This window comes from Magallana gigas, chromosome 10 (assembly GCF_963853765.1).
Source record: "Magallana gigas chromosome 10, xbMagGiga1.1, whole genome shotgun sequence".
NCBI lineage: Eukaryota > Metazoa > Mollusca > Bivalvia > Ostreida > Ostreidae > Magallana > Magallana gigas.
In genome coordinates this window covers 22,549,550-22,565,889 of record NC_088862.1, presented here as the reverse complement: position 1 = coordinate 22,565,889, position 16,340 = coordinate 22,549,550, and positions in this window count along the sequence as shown.

Sequence of the window (16,340 nt, the reverse complement as noted above, 5' to 3'; positions counted from 1 at the left end):
GTCAGCGCAGTTCATTGGATCTCGTTTTTTTTAAAGAAGTTTGCAGTTCGTATTCATCAATTAAAGGAAATTTCGATTCGTGTGGATGGTAAATTGAAGTTAATGAAAAGTTTTGCGTTCATTATTTTTTATTTTTGTTCTTTTTTGTTTGTTTTTAACCATAGGATATGATTAGTCCGAAGTATATCTTTACAATTTTGTGTGATTCATATTTTGACAAAACTTTGATAGTATAAGTTTACTCTTAATTATTTGTTTGTTGATGTTTTATGGAAATGTTTCTTTTCGCATTTGATTTTTGGGAGATGATTTTTATCAACTCTCCAATGCACTTACTCGGGCAAAGCAAAAGTGAAACAGTGTTTGGACCTAAACATAAATCAATACAGCTGACAACACGTAGTTCTTGAAAATAATCAATAAATTCGATGCTATGTATTCTGAAGCATTGTTTTTTAAAAAAAAAAACTTTTTTATTAATACCATGAAAATAGTAAGATTTTAAATTGTACATACAGTTTAGATATTTTTTAAGCCGTATGTATTCCTAGGCTAAAGTTCAATGTAGTCTCGTTCAACCAGACGCTTGGCTGTCTCCGTTAATATCCGACAAAACAGAGTTTCTCTTGCTTGTCGGAAATAAACGGAGACAGTCGAGCGTTTGGTTGAACAAGACAAAGGTTCAGTCTTGCCCGGATCCATACAATTTCTCAGAAATATTTCGATTACTGTATACTTGCCATGCAAAATCACATATCGTTGATTTTGAATAAATGATAATCGATAAAATCAACTCCTGTCAGTACTTCAGTACTTTGATTTTTTATTAAATTGTATATTTCAAAATTGCTGAGTAAGATTATGCATATCAATCTCGATTTAAATACGATGATGATCTATAATACTAGATAAAAAATATGGACTCGATTTGTTGTGCTGTAATACCGGTAAATCGATGGGAACTCTCAAAGGTTTTGGATATAATAAACATAGAACATGTTCATATCTTAATTACCCTAATCGGGACTTATTGTTTTCTATTAAATGTTGATAAACTTATTTATTATCGACGAAATATTTGAACCCGAATGATTATACTGGAACGTATCTTTAGTGAATAAAAACTGCTACTTTATTCTTCCATATAAAAAGCACTAGCCGCCATGGTGAAACATTTTTTCTATTACGGCTCCTTAATGACACGAATTGTATAATCATTTTGATATAAAGAGCGTTGAAAAGGAACAGTTTCATCATATTCTTAATAAAAGTTAACACCACTTACTTTCTCCATATCCAATATGTTATCTAAATCCTGCTTAATGAGATTATTGCTTGCAGTGTCCATGGTCCATGTGACTTTCAAAACAATATAATATTGTAACGTGTTTACCTTAACACCGAGTTTTGCGAGATCCCCCAGTTACTAAACTGAGTTTAAGATATTAATAAAAGAACTTAATTACAAACTACAAAAAAAAAATTAACTACGCAAAAATAATAATTCCGACTGAATATGTGCAAGATCGGCGGTTTTGATTAATTATTTCCTGAATCATTTGAGTAACAAAAATCACTAAAAAAATCCGTAACAATATAAGAACTATAAAAACTAAAATTCTAACTGAACCTATGAACTAAAAAATAAGTAAAATAAACTATTCTCAACTAATGAGTATCAATGAGTACTCAACAAATGAGTATCAACTATCCGAGTATTGCTCAACTTATGAGTTATCAAATACCAATAAGTCCTCAAATGAGTACTCAGTTAAATGCTACGAGTCCTCAATAAATGAATACTCAGCTACTCAATCTGTATGTAAGTATGCTTAGAACACCCCGCCAGAGTAAGGAAAGTACCATGTTCTCTACTGGGAATATACCAGAATTATACCAACCTAATGGGACACGTTTGTTCTTCTCTACAGTCCGGACAGTTCAACTATTCTGATCAGTGCGTTGATAATGTGGCGATTTTATACGCTTTAAACGCGGACGTCAGAGAAAACATCCCTATATCTTTTTCAAATCAATCTATTTACATTACAATATGATGAAGACGCCTTCCGGGCTCTGACGTTTAGCATAGTCACAACTTTTTAAAGATATTTAGTTACATTTCTTGATTGCAATGTATATACTGCCAACGAAAATCAGGTAACTGGAGTATTTACAATGTTTGGATATGCATTATCTTAGAGAGTGTAGAAGACATTTCGTTAAGTTTATAATATTTTCGGTATTCCTTTTACAGGTTCCCACCACTTCAAATACCGATAATCATGCAGTGTTGCAACAAGATGCCCATACAAATTTTTCCCTTTTACACAAGATATTTATATGACCTTGCTTGGCTTTCAATCAGCTTAAACCAAATATATCTACATATGGAGGACAAGTTGTAAGTTTATTACATGACAAAAAAGTACCTTCTGGGCTTCAGCAGACTTGACTGGGTTATTAGCAATATCAAATTGACAATATTTTCTATATTCCTGATCTTCAGATCATCTGGTGGCTACAGGTAAACATGTAGGTTAGAAGAAAAACGATACACTAGCTATCATTACAGTTAAATGCTGTCATTATCAAAACAAAAGGGTGTGTCACAGTTTACACTTTTTATGAACACATGCAGTATCTGCGACATGGGTCAAAACATTACCATGATAATAGCTATAACAACTTATTAAGTGGGAAATGAGATATAACTATAACATTTGTCACGGCTATTCATACTCGTAATCGTATAATGTTATATTTACATAACAAATGCATACCCTTGATTCATAAACACTCTCATCGTTAATAGATAAATAAGACATGAAGTTAACAGTTTCAAAGAGATACATATATCAAAACTACATACAAATATACATTGTACGTGTCGAGGAAACTCTGTATGGAAATGACTGAGAGCGTGATTGACACAAACTCAATATTCTAGGAAAAACATACAATACTAGTATTTGTTAACGTATGCTAGGTACCAATATGTGTAAAAACTGATTACAATACACCTGCATACACATTTTATACTAAAACATGTCTTTCAAGTCACATTTCACAACGACTATAATTATTTATTGACATTTTGGTAACACATGCAGTAGACTTATTGCATTGCAGGTTTTTTTAAAAAGGCATCTATCTTGTTTTACATTGTAAGTGAGTACAATGTATGTTCTCAACGACCCATGGCTACACCCTAGCACGTTTCAGATTGTTGACAAAATCAAAAACTGCTGTTCAGACGGTTTCATGCTAAACAATATTTAACGAGATAAGGCTAATCACTGCAAACTTCGAATTCACATTAATAAACAATTGTTTTGCAACTTTAAATAATTTAAAAAGCTTGCCGATAGAAAAAACATAAACTTTTAGTTAGTGCTTTTTCTATCTAAACTCCTCTCTCGATTTGCAAGAGTCGAGATATTGTCTCGTTTAAATCCCGTGAGTGACTTATTTAGGCGTTCTCGGGGTTTTTGAGCTTTTCGTTAATATAAAAATCAGAAAGGCTCCGATTATGCTAATAAGGCTGTGAGGTGTGTTAAAGCTGAACACCGCTCGTAAATAGGCACCATCACACAGATACCTTGGTTGCGTTCAAGATCGTAGCTGCTACGTAGGGCTACGTAGTTGAACGGTAAGCTAGCCTAGCTGCTAGATAGATATTCCTAGCCTAAATATTTTATGCTAAGCATCGAATTCAAGATGGCCACCTTAGTTAACACTTTGTTAAAACCATGAAATTTATTTAATTAGTGATATGTTCTTCATCATTTAAGTGAAAATGAAATTGAATATGTATTTTTCCGCTTGAAATTTACAAATTATGTCTTTGAAAATACATTTCCTATACATGTAACTACAGTCTCAATCTAATGTTTTCTCAGACGTCCGTGTCAATTTGTTCCCGCCCATTTCAAATGTTTTGACTGTAACAAGTGAAACTGACGTAAGCTGTATATTTCCAATCTTGCCAGTTAATGTTCCGCGGTCTTAAGTCTTTAGTTGAATATTTCCAACTTCAAATCTGAGACTTAGGCGCTAACTTAGCGGTCCGTTCAATAGACCTAGGTATCTACGACCTAGCGGCGAGGCTAGCAGCTACAACCTTGAACGCAGCCCTGGTTTTTAAACCCTTCGATTTCGTTACACCCGATTGCACACCTGAAACTCGTGGCCGGTATTTGAATTTTTATGCATTTATTTCTTATTCTATGTGCATATTCTGTTTGTAAATAATGCATTGATCAATTTATTTAATGTTAGTATTCTCCTGGCTTGAAAAAGGTGCGTAAAATTTGATAATATCATCGCGACCGAGTAACACAGCGAGACAAGATGTATGTCCACGTATAGGTGAGACCTCTAAAGCGAAGTACATTGAACTGTTCAGAGGTCTACCCCTTATACATGTATAAGGGCTGTAGTAGCAGCAGTGATGAAAGAGAAATATGGCTGACAGTGCCTATTACAAGCGATGTTCAGCTTTAAGTAGTATAAGGCTTATTATTTTTAGATATAAGACGATATATATACACGATCGTTAATTTTCTAAAGCGAAAATAGATGTTATTCAAAATTCCAGGTAGGGTTTTAAAATTCCATGTTAGATTTTAGAATCGCTTATTTATAGCACAAGGCTGAAAATGTTCTGATGTTTACGATCATTACGTACGTGTATCTAAAGCGAAAGTACAAAAAAAAATCAGGTTAGATTTTAGTACCGCTATTTTAAAGCTGGAAATTTTCAGATAAGGGTATACGATCGGAAGTCAAGAACTGAGGTAAATATGACGGAGTAATACATGGGCAAAGTAAAGAATTTCTGCTGAATATTATTAATGAAACATGAGAAAATTGATTGGACAAAACTTATAATCACGGAATGTCTGACAATTGCCGTGTTTCTGAGGCCCTGTACGTGGGTTTGTGTGGTTATATAGGGACACCGACAGACGTGGCCGTCAGGAGGGAGGTGATTGACATGGCGGAGATGATAAAGATACCTGTACAGGTAGATGATGGTATGAGAAAAATGGATAGTGGTAGTTATAGGGAAGGTTTTAGGTTTAATTCTTCTGACAGAGACACGATGTTCTGGATTACAAATCATAAAGTGATAACTGACCTATCACAGTCCAGTGTTTATGATCTATCAAAAGATTCAATTATTCTCATGGAGGACACTGAAACACCACCGGGGTTTGTCAGACTACAACTTCTGACGTCACCACGAGATGAAAACATTGAATTGTCAGTTGTTCCATATAATGACGGCATGTATATATCATGTGTAAGGTGGAGACAAATAATGCTTAATTCGATTAATGTAAAGAAAACCTTAAAAAATGCAAAAACCCATGGTCCTTGTGCAAACGGGTTCATTTGTGATCTAGAATATGACTTTGTTCTTTGTTTTCATTGTTCCAACTGGTCACGATTAACCTGTTATAATTGGAGAAAAAGATGTACCCTGCATAACTGGCCTCCAGACCATGCGTTTAGTGATATTCTTGGGAATGGTTGTCATTTTGTGCCTGTCGGAAATAAAAAAGCCGCCGATGAAAATGAACTTGATTGGAGATTATCGTTTTCTCAGGCAGAACAAAAACTAGTGTATTCTATGAATCATACGCAATTTCTGTGTTACGGACTTTTGAAAATATTTCTAAAGGAAGTCATCAATCTGGACATAGAAGAACCATTCCTGTGTTCATATTTTGTGAAGACAACGGTGTTCTGGCTGATACAAATAGGACACATTACATGGTGTCCAAATAACTTATTGGATTGTTTCTGGAAATGTTTTAAATATTTGTTACAATGCGTTCATTGTGGTGTGTTTCCAAACTTTTTTGTCCCAGAGAACAACATGTTTGCCAGTAAATTGTCTACAGTTAAAGGTGCGCGCGCACGCAGATGTCTGTTAGAGCAGCTTAACATGTATTACGAAATGGGCGTGACCTGTTTGTTAAAAAGTCCGACGGTCAAAAGAATGATTGAACCAGTTATATGTAACAGTTTTGTCAGAATCGAAACACTTCTTAATCATATCCAGAGCGCTGCTGATATCGATTATTGTATCAGAAGGGAAATGTTTCAGAAAAGTTTTTCACAACAAAACATAAGGATTAATTATCTTATACTGAGGTTAATAACAGTTTTGATAAATCAATCATTTACAGAATATGAGACATTAACATTACAGCAATGCACGGCAGATGTTTTAAGTTTAACAGCATTTATAAATCTCAGTACTAGTAGTTCATCAGATTGTACAAATAAGAAAGTCTACCGATCAGACAGACTTACTTGTAACTTGTTGAAGCTGGCAGGTAAAGTTGGTGATGTGTCTTGTTTGTTGTATCTTGCTATGTATTTTTACAGAACTTGTAGATTTGGAGAGGCGCATCATGTTACAGCTCTGGTTAAATCAAGACTCGCTCAGCCCTATATCATGTATAACATAGTAGACCGAGAGAGGTACAATGAATGTGTGGCTGGTTGGTCTTTGTCTAAACGTATGAAGAAAGCTTTTGTTAACAGTGTACTTTTTGACAATGATGTTTATTACATTCAGGAACTTGCTCTAGAACAAATAGCAGGTGAATACAACGGTAGATATGAATTGTTTATTTCACCCTATGTAGTAACAGACATGTTAAGTGTGTTAAGTAACTACAGACTAGGTAACCGGTCCCAGTGTCTACAGTCACTGACAGACCTACAGACACTGCTGCTCTATGATGACGGGAGATATATAGATTTTGAATCTAGAGACATCTCATGGCAGATACTGGGGATCTGTCAGCACGTTGTGGGGGACCTACACGGGGCGTTACAGTCTTATCAACAGTCACTTAGACAGAAACCATGGCACACAATACAAAATGCCACACAATTTAGAATAGCATTAGTTTTGAATCAATTAAGTGAAACTGAATGCAACAAAATTTTTCATAATATTCGTTGAAAAAAAATTGCATAAAGAAGACTGCTAAGTATAAAAGTTAGAAAAACTTGTGATGCATGTAAGAAACACGAAAACACGCAGGTTTGATAAATAATATCACGATTTTCAAGATTCTGTTAATGTTTGTATTTTTTCAAAAAAGAATTGTTTGGCCTTGGTCGCACACGTTTACTTAATGATACAAAATTGTGAAACTTAGTGGAAGTCTTCTATAAAATAACCAAACACCGTTTCATTTCTTCATGTATTATATATCTTTTTTACTGTAACATGCACCTGTACTTTTTTGTACAAAATGTCCATTAAAGATGCAATTTAATCAAACAGACAGACAAAAAGATAATTTAAAATAAATAGATTGATAGATTGATTGAAACATGTGCAGACAGACAGATAGATAGATAGATAGATAGATAGATAGATAGATAGATAGATAGATAGATAGATAGATAGATAGATAGATAGATAGATATAATTATATATTTGCAGGGACTACTCTTCGCGATATAGATGTAAATAATCTGGACAATGATTTACAAGAGACATAAATGTCTGTTTTTTCGGCGAGAAATATTTCCGACAAAGCTCTTGCGAACCTCGCACGCGAAGGAAAATGTGTTTAAAATATTTAGGGGAACTTGAGTGTCGCGTCCTGTTATTTTTTTTACTCTTTAGGTTATACCTCTTACATTACAGTACATTGGTATTGCTTTGAAAATAAATCCATTTGTTAATTCATTTTTATATTTGTTTTATTTTATCAATTATTTTGTAATGTCCTCTCTGTATATCCTGCATGCTTATTGTATGTAAAATCAAAATTGACAATTATAAAATAGCCAAAGTGCAATCATGTCTACTGCATGTGGAGTTCAGCTGATGTATATGTATTTGCATACTTTTTTTTAATTTTGCATTTGTTTCAGTAGATTTTGTTATGTTTAATAAATTACATATACTGGGGTTTTTTCTTTTGTTTTTAGCTTTGTTTTCCAAAAATATACAGATAAACATACAATCAAATAAAAATAAGAACTTCGATCTGCTGCGGGGTTGACGACATACGCGACATATCGGAAACCGGGGACCGGATGGAAGTTCTAATTTTAGTTAGATTAAGGAAGTATGGGACTGACACCAAAGTAATCAAAAAGGACAAGAGCGTACAGAGCCTGCCAAATCCCCTGTACCCCAGGATTTCGAAACGGCATATGAACGTATAAAAAAATCTTTATATTTGAAACTGTGCATCAGTATATGTACATGTACGAGTATATGTATAATAAAGAACTGCATTCTCTTACAAATACGATAGATAGATAGATAGATAGATAGATAGATAGATAGATAGATAGATAGATAGATAGATAGATAGATAGATAGATAGATAGATAGATAGATAGATAGATGGATAGATGGATGGATGGATGGTTATAGATAGATAGATAGATAGATAGATAGATAGATAGATAGATAGATAGATAGATAGATAAAAAGATAGATAAAAAGATGGATGGATGGATAGATAGATGTCTGTACTTTACTGTTCTGTACTTTAGATCTCGCAATTGATTACTGGCCAATTCCAATAGCTACAGTGCCCGCAACGTTATTTTTTTTTACAATCCTATCCTATCGTATCGTGTATCAATCCTATCGTTTCGTGCGTGTATACTGTTCTAATGTGCGTTAATCCTATCATATCGTGCGTGTATACTGTTTTATCGTGCGTTATTTATATACTATCATGCGTTAATCCTATCAGATTTATCGTTCAATTTTACCATTCTTTTCCGTTTATCCTATCGTGTTTATCGTTTTGTGCCTTTTTATAAGCAAGTAAATTTATTTTAAAGTTGCAAGTCGTTCAGTGCGCCATATACGAAAATTTATTGAACAAGAATTGTAAAATCCTTTCCAGCATTCAAATTTCTTAATGTTTTAGATCAAAATTAACCAATATTACATGTAAATCATATCTGTAAGCATTGAAAATGAAAAAATAATGTAAACTATCGAAGTTCTTAGGAACAAGGTAACATATTTACGTACCTATATATCGAATAAATTAAATCGTACATGGAGTGTATACTTGCGTAAACATTAACTTTTATGCAATATAATTTGTGTTTTATGCAACATGTTTTACAGAGACAAAAATATTTATGATATAATTTATATTTAATTAAAACCAGAGTTGTATATATATATTGAACCCGTTATTTTTTGTGTGATAGTTGATTTGTGCTGAAATGTTCTCGGCAATCGGCTTGTGTGTGTGGTAATGAAAACAATGTTAACAAATCGTACGCAGAATGTGAATCTGCGTAAATATTTTATTTAACTTGTATGTAATATAATTCGTTTTTAATGCATCATTTTCTTACATAGAAAGAAATATAATTATGATAGATTTACCTTAACAAGAGTTGGATTTTTATAATTCAACCCGTTATTTTTCTGTTTAATTTGATCTCGGGCTGATACATTCGCGGCGATCGGTAAGGTGTTTGGTATTGAAAACAATGTTAACAATACAGAAAATTTATTGATTATTTAAGCTCATTATTTTTGTGAAAAAAATTAACTTGTCATTTTTATACATTGTATAAATAATGCAGCGATGATTAACAACTCGACAATTGTTACTAAAAAGAAATTCCGCGTAAATCTTTATTAGTACGTCGTGTTCTTTCTCAAATTCTGCCATTATCAGTTTATTCGTGAAGATCGTTTAAAGCGATTATACGTTTATCATGAACATCGTTTATCCTTTCCAACGTGTATCAGTCCTATCCTATCGTGCGTGTATACAGTTCTATCGTGCGTTAATCTTATTCTATCGTGCATGTATACTGTTCTATTGTGCGTTAATGCTATCCTATCGTGCGTGAATCCTATCCTATCGTTTATCTTGTAAAAATAACGTTGCGGGTACTGTAAAAAAGATATGGTGCATTTGGTGCAGTTTGGTCTTTCTTATGTCTCTGACACATATGAGAGACTGATGGAAATTGTTCCAAAGAATTTACAACGGTAAAAATGTTTGTGCTACCTTGATGATGACATAGAATGTAGAATGTGGAATTCATTTGTTATATTTAAAAAAATGTTTTTATTTTGCATTTGTTTCTGTAGATTTTGTAAGTATAGTTAATAGTTTAGTGTTTGGGTTTTTTCTATAGTTTTATCCTCTAAATGTATACCGATATACATATTAAGCAACGAAACTACAGAAAATGTGTAAAAGACAAGGACGAACTAATATATTCCAAAATGCTGTATTTTGTCTTATTTATACATTGTTAATTTTTCACTACTATTAAACTGCTTATTGTAACTTTTAAATAAAACTACAACACAACATCATTCTAGAGTGCTGCCAACGAGAATCAGGTAACTGGAGTTTTCACAATGTTTGGATATGCATTATCTGTGCTTTCTACAAAAATGGTGTCTGGTGTTTGCTTACATTCTACAAAAATTGTGTCTGGTGTTTGCTTACATAAAAAAACTATCCTACAAGTATACACTTAAGTACTCGAATCCGGAATTGCAGTTGTCAAGAAGACCTATGGTATCTATAACCAGACGACATTTTAATCCTGGATTTTAGGTTTCTCATCTCTTTTGATCTATATGGAATAGAGCATGCATGAAACATCCTCAAAAGACAATTTTTACTAGGGCAAAACCAACCCAACACTTTTCGTTAACTTGGATTGAGAAATGTTGCTGAGAAATGATTAAGGATTCCCCAGGTTAACCCCTGAAATTTAATTAACAGTTTTTCATACCGATGCAAGGAACTGATAAAGACTATAGGACTGGCTCCGATTTCACAAAAAAACTTAAGTTTTTACCGAAGTTTAATCTCAAATCCTGAGAATTTACTCAGCTGAGAATTCTCTCAAATTGCATTTCACAAATCAAACTTAGTCATTTCTCAGCTGAGTCAAATTTTTTACTTAGCTGAGTCAAGAGTTTTTATTGGCACAAGTGGCCCCTTATAACTTCTCTTGGGTTTTTTTTATTTATTCTATAGCTAAATAAAAACAATCGTCTGCTTTTGTTTTCAACAGAGGAAAATCGGATTAATTTTAGAAGAGTCATAAAATGTTTATCAGTCATGAAATGTACACTTTGTTATGCTAAGTATAGATGACATATCTACATGATCTTATATATTATATAGCAAACAAAAGACCACATTAAATACATTATGGTTACCTTAAAAATCATTGGAAAGTAAAATCACTCCACAGTTATTCCATTTAACACAAACAAATAAATTAGTTCCCTTTGTTTACATTTTTGTCAAGGGAGATAACTCCCCCAAAATTATTCTTTTTTAATGAAAAAAATAATATTTATCAAACCTGCATGAAATATTGCATATACGCTGATTATTGACTGGAATAGAACTAAGAAATGAACATTACAGACAATATAATGCTGAATTAATGATGTTAATGACATATTCATATTTGAGATTTGACTTAAGTCTGCTATGGAGGTAACTTAAGTTTTTTCTCAAATTAAGTAAAAACATGACTAAGATTTTTTTGTGAAATGCAGAGATTTGAGTTTTCTCAAATTTGAGAAAAAACTCAAATATTTGAGAAAAAACTCAGACTTAAGTCTGAGATTTGACTTAAGTTTTTTTTTTGTGAAATCGGAGCCTGGTTGTCACAAAAGATATTTTTAAGAAAGTTTTGACTGTCCATGCTTATTAAAACCCCAGTTTCCTTTTAAAACTCATGTATAGTTCGATATTCTATATGTTCTTCAAACTATATGTTGGTCAATTGTCCAATATTGAACATATTTTAATGTATCATTTGAATCTTTTGTTTCCACCGCATTTACAAATTACTTTGCCAAAGTAAGAAATTAAAATGATATTTTATTGAGTGATCATGGTTTCTAGTCACATACTTTACTGTCTGGTTAATACTATAAAGGAAACTGACCACTTATGCTGTTAATTGAACATAAACATGACTACAGTGACTGGAATATTTATATGATGGCAAATCAGTGCTTTTATTGTATGAATGTAATTTGTTATGGTGCAGATTGAATGTCAGCAAATAGGCGCCTACTTGACGGAAGTTGAGACAGAGGATGAGAATACGTGGTTAACGACAACATTTCTCCCACCAGCAGCCATTATAGGTACAATTTTTCCAAAAGCATTGTAAGAACATTTCTCCCACCAGCGGCCATTATCGGTACAATTTTTCCAAAAGCATTGTAAGAAAAGACATTTTTAACTTGCTTGATCTGAGACATTTATAAAAAAGATTTATAAGAATATGGAACCGTTGTGTAGTAAGTTAGGTAGATTACCCTTAGAAGAAACGAATCAAGATGATTTTAGGGACGGTATAAAAAAAATGAACAAAATGTCACGGTCTGGAAACTAAAAAAGAATAAACATAAAGTATTAAGAGAATTAATTTTTGCAAACATTGTGCACTCATCAAATACTTATATATTCAATGCAATTCTTTCAAGAATGTGCTATAAAGTGATACTAACAATGTAATCTTTTCTAATATTGTACATACATGTATTGCTGTCTAACATCATTTGCCACTAATTTTAAACCCAGCTGACAGTTTTGTCTTTTTGTTATATATACAACGTCAAAAGATAGTTGCATCATGTGTATATGCTTTCAGTAATTTTAAAAGCCATTAAAACATTTCAGTTCTACAAAACACTTTAAATTTTTCAAATGATTTTACAGTTGAAATATGTACTAATATACCAGTAAGTCACAAATGATATTTACTTTTGAAGGCAGTTACACTTATACAACAAAATCAGGAAACCAGGCTCAATCAATTCTGCAACGTATGATAATGAATCAAATAGTTAAAACAGAATCACCAGAAACCATCTGCCTTTGTTACCACCTGCTATGATTTTAAAGATATTTAGATTTCATGGACAGAAAGATATCAAATATATTAAACGAAGATCAAAGTCATAAACACTTTTGTAACATATGAATGTCTGTATGAGTTGCTAGTATCAACATTCTATGTACACCAAAATAAGATTGCATCAATAACAAAAACTAATGTGAAAAACATATTTCCAGCATAAGAAATTCATTGGACTTCTGCAAATCCCATTTTCTCAGAGAGTGTAAAAGACATTTCTTTAAGTTATAATATTTTCGGTATTCCTTTTCGAGGTTACCACCACTTCAAAAACCGATAATCATGCAGTGTTGCAACAAGATGCCCATACAAACCTTTCCCTTTTACACAAGACATTGTAGCTATTTATATGATCTTGCTTGGCTTTCAATCAGCTTAAACCAAATATATCTACAAATGGGGGACAAGTTGTAATTTTATTACATGACAAAGAGGGTACCTTCTGGGCTTCAGCAGACTTGACTGGGTCATTAGCAATATCAAATTGACAATATTTTCTATATTCCTGATCTCAGATCATCTGGCGGCTGCAGGTAAACCTGTAGATTAGAAGAAAAAAGATACACTAGCTATCATTACAAAGCTAAATGCTGTCATTATCAAAACAAAAGGGTGTGTCCCAGTTTACACTTTTTATGGGCACATGCAGTATCTGAGACATGGGTCAAAACATTACCATGAGAACAGCTATAACAACTCATTAAGTGGGAAATGACATATAACTTTAAATTTGTCATGGCTTTTCATACTCTCTCTCTCTCTCTCTCTCTCTCTCTCTCTGTTATCTTTCTTCATGATCTCCCTCAACATCTTTGTCAGCAATATTCCTAGTGCAATGTGGCAATCAATAACAATTACATGTTCACTGTAATTACATTTACTCTTCTCTCTCTCTATTTCTCTCTCTCTCTGAGTCTATCTCTCTATCTCATACTCTTAATCGTATAATGTTCTATTTACATAACAAATGCAGACCCTTGATTCATAAACACTCTCATCGTTACAGCCCTGGAACGTACTACTACACCAAAAAAGCATGTGACGTTCGGGCGAGAAACGTTTCGTGTAAACCGTTTTGCGTTTCGTGTAAACCATTTAGCGTTTCGTGTGAATCGTGAAGCGTTACGTGTAAACCGTTTAGTGTTTCGGGCAAAGCGTGCAGCGTTTCGGGCAAATCCCGCCGAATACTGGAAAACCAATTTCAGTTTGTAATGTAATCATACGGATTTTATTTTTGGTATTGAATATTGAGTTACGGTAACTTTTTTTTTGGATTTTTTATTATTTACGGCACTAATAAGAATCATGGATATTTTTTTCTGAGCAATAAATATATATAATATATAATCGGAACCTTTAGGTTTTTATATTAACTAAAAACTGAAAACCCCCGAAAACGTCTAAATACGTCATTCACGGGATTTTAAGGAGACCAGTTCGAGACTCTTGCAAATCGAGAAAGGAATTTAGATCGAAAAAGTAAGTAAAAGTTTGTGTTTATTTTATCGGCACGCTTTTTAAATTATTTAAAGTTGCAGAACAATTGTTTATTAATGTGAATTCGAAGTTTGGGGTGATAAACCTTATCTTGTTCAATATTGGTCAGCATGAAACCGTCTGACCAGCAGTTTTCGATATTGTCAACAATCTGAAACGTGCTAGGGGGTGGTCATGTATCGGTAAGAACATACTCACTTAAAATGTTAAACTAGATATATACCTTTTAAAAACCTGCAGTGAGAGAGGAAGTGAAAGAAGGAGAGAAGACAAAGATAGAGGGAGAGAGATAGAGATGCAAGAAAACAGCTTAGTTTCTTGCTTTAACACGCAAACCACTAATACACGTATGTACACGCCATGTTTCTAAAGCCCTCTCCTTCCTCATAAGGGTTTCCATATATAGCAGTGGCGTCGGAAGCAAATTGAAAGTGGGGGAGGGGGCTAAACTAATCCAAGGAAGGAAAAAAAACCCCAAAAAAACCCCTACTTCCCTAAATCATGAAAATCCTAATCCGGTGGGGAGGGGGGGGGGGGGTATAGTTCCAAAAAAAAAAAATTCTTACCTACAATTTTTTTTTCAAAATTCTTTGAAAATGATTTTTTTTTACATACTAGTAAAATCACAAAAATTTGCTTCGACACCCCCCCCCCCCCGGACAAACCTAAATACTACCATCCTCCTGAAAAAAATATACTGGATGCACACGTTTCGTGTTACGTTTAAATATCATTGAAATCTAATTGCTATGTCTTTATTTGTTTACTTGGTAAAGTTAAATGAAATATGAGATATTGTTTGAAAATACAAGATTATCAATTTTTGCGTTAGTCGAAAAGTTATGATATTGATCAATAGTATCCCTCTTTACAACACAGAAAGTTTTATCTAATTCTTATTCTATGATCGTGTACACAGTTAACTGAAAAAAAAATTGATGAAAAAAATCATTTCATGCAATAATATAGGTATATATATATTCGACAAGCGTAAATTTAAAAGCGTACACATGTATATTTCTTGGGCGTTTCATATCTATAGATGTGTTGATAAATCTTACCCTGTATTTCTATCATAAAAAGCTTCAGTGACAGACCTAATAATCAAAATATTAAATTCTGATAGAAAACAAAACTTTGTCAAACTTAAAAGGGATGACATACATATTATATCATACTTGATCAACCGACTTCATATAATATGATGAATCAATAGCAGCAATAAGTAAAGTTCTGAACATAATTATAAGGCAAAATGTTAAGTCTATAATATATAGCAATTTCAAGTAATTCATAAATTAGTTTATACAAATAAAAATGACATAAATAAAATGCCAAGCGTGCATATTAAATCGACAGTTATAAGATTTCTACATAAGAGTTTTCCCTTTATGTTGAAGCCCTTCGCAATTTTTTTTCCTTTTTATCTATGCTTGCTATTGAGTACAGTAAAATAAAATACAAACGTAAGAAAAATATTAAATCATCTTCAGGTAAACGGCAGTCGTATGGATCCGCGTATATTTACCCATGGTTTTTTCTCATGTTGTGTTAATTAAAAAACGTGGTAAACTTTTAATTGATCTGATCATTTATCAAGTTGAAAAACATAAAATAAAAAAAAAATTAAAAACATCCACCAGGTAAACGGCATGCGTGTACTCTTCTCGGCGTAAGAGTTATCTACTTTCCCGATTTTCACTAATTTTGTGTTAATTGATGCATTTAAAGTCAGTTTTTATTTCTATTGTCGTTTATTAAGCTTATTAAGTTAACTAAAATATCAAAGAAATGATTAAAATAATCCATCAAATAAACGGCAGGCGTATACATTTTCTTGGCAGGCGTATGATTTTTTCGTAAGAGCTTTTTACTTATTTTGTGTTAATTAATTAAAAAAA